The sequence below is a fragment of the Aplysia californica genome, unplaced genomic scaffold (genome assembly GCF_000002075.1).
Source record: "Aplysia californica isolate F4 #8 unplaced genomic scaffold, AplCal3.0 scaffold01322, whole genome shotgun sequence".
NCBI lineage: Eukaryota > Metazoa > Mollusca > Gastropoda > Aplysiida > Aplysiidae > Aplysia > Aplysia californica.
The window spans coordinates 70,725-72,513 of NW_004798592.1; the positions used below are offsets into that span (position 1 = coordinate 70,725).

The window sequence follows — 1,789 nt, forward strand, 5'->3', positions numbered from 1 at the left end:
AGACAGACAGACAGACAGACAGACAGACAGACAGACAGACAGACAGACAGACAGACAGACAGACAGACAGACAGACAGACAGACAGACAGAGGTGAACCTCAAGAAATCTCTTAAAACAACCTCCCGCCAAAATCGGATTTGAACTAAAGTCGCCAGCACCACGCTGGCCATTGTCTCACCAACCGAGCCAGCGAAAACACGGAACAATTTCCCTGCGTTGTCTGGAAGAGACAATAAAACTCCCTAACTAGTCTGTGCAAAAATCGGTGCCGAAGCCAACAGAACGGTGCATTGAAGCGCATGACAAAATAAATTCCTGCTATCAGCACCAAACACCATGTGGTAAATTACTCTAGACACGGCTTGAAAACGTTGTTTATTTAGCACTTTATAAATTATGGAGCACCTGAACAGCAAACGAACGCTCCATTTATTAATTAACACTTCGGGGGAGGGGAGATCACTCTCCTCAAGAACAAATATTGAATTAGAGTAGTCTCCCGCTCTCTATCACCTTGTGAGTAGTGAGAGTGCGTGCGTGCGTGAGTGCGTGTGAGTTCTCACCTGTCTGAGACAGAAAGTATTTCACCACTCACCTTTCGGTGGCGTGTGGAGGTTCTGTTGTTGTTGTCCATTCTTTTTCTTTTTTTTTTCTGGTGAATTTTCCCACCTTATTTTCTTCGTTTTTCGGTTTGGTACTGGTTTGGAGTTCCATGTTCTTCAAATATTTTTTTTTTTTTTTTTTTTTGCTTTTACTATCCTATCAAACACTGATGGATATAAATGTATCTTCTACTATAAAAACATGTTACTGTTATTTCTGACGTCTTCTTTCTTTTTATGTTAATTGTTGGTCTGTAGCAACATATTTCCTCATCTCGTCTGATTCTAGATGGGTTATAGGTGTAATCAGATGAAGGTGGCGGGATTTTGTGGTGTTTTTTGTGTGGGTTTTTCTGTTTCGAACAAAATCAGGCCGATAAAGTTACCCCACGGCGCTGGAAAGGCGATCGAGAAATACCCCTCGGCAAGGGGCATGAGCTGATTTGTTTTCTACGTCATAGGTGCTAGGGTTATTCCAAATTTGTTTGCTTTCTTTTCATCCACAGCACACCGTAGCGTATAGGATAGATATCGCCTTTGTTGAGGGTTTCGCCGCGGCAGAGAGAGAGAGTCGATTGGGTGAGTAGATCTCGTCAATACTTTAAACAGCTGGTCTATTTTGAGAGTTAGTTATTATGTTACATTCTGGGGAATAGGTAAACGAGCAGTTTCAGGAACACGTCTGTTTTTGTTGTTGCTGCTTTTGTTTCTGTTTATTGTTCCTGTTTTTTCCCCTTTCCTGATTGTCTCTCTCCGCGATTTTGTCCCCAGATGGGTGGTTGGTGGATGTTTTTTATTTACCGTTTCTTCTTATTTTTCAGTATTATATATAGTTTTATACTTTTCTGAATAATTTGAGCGGGTGGTATGAAGTCCTACTTCTTTACTTTCCATCTATTGTTTCTGTCTATCAGTCTTACTTTTCTCCAACTCTAATTGACTATTATTGTGTCGATATGCTTCTCTTTACTCAAACGATACCCCCCAAAAAAACAAATCAACTACCCCAAACAGACCCAACAACCAAAAAACAAACAAACAAAACAACAACAACAAAAAAAAAGCATAATTTGAGACAAGGCGGTTAGAAGGGAAGGTTGTCGTATATTGCGATAAGAATCAACTTACTCTAGTCTCTCTCTCTCTCTTTCTCTCTCTCTCTCTCTCTCTCTCTCTCTCTCTCTC

At 40.7% G+C, this 1,789-nt stretch overlaps 1 long non-coding RNA gene across 1 annotated transcript in view; it reads left to right on the plus strand.

The window, feature by feature from the left end:
* LOC106013822 overlaps positions 1-1,789 on the plus strand; it is a 69,085-nt gene that overhangs the window by 26,144 nt on the left and 41,152 nt on the right. Inside the window, exon 2 of the long non-coding RNA XR_001185442.2 lies at positions 1,111-1,183. This is a non-coding gene — a long non-coding RNA (uncharacterized LOC106013822). The remainder of the gene's footprint in view (positions 1-1,110; positions 1,184-1,789) is intronic.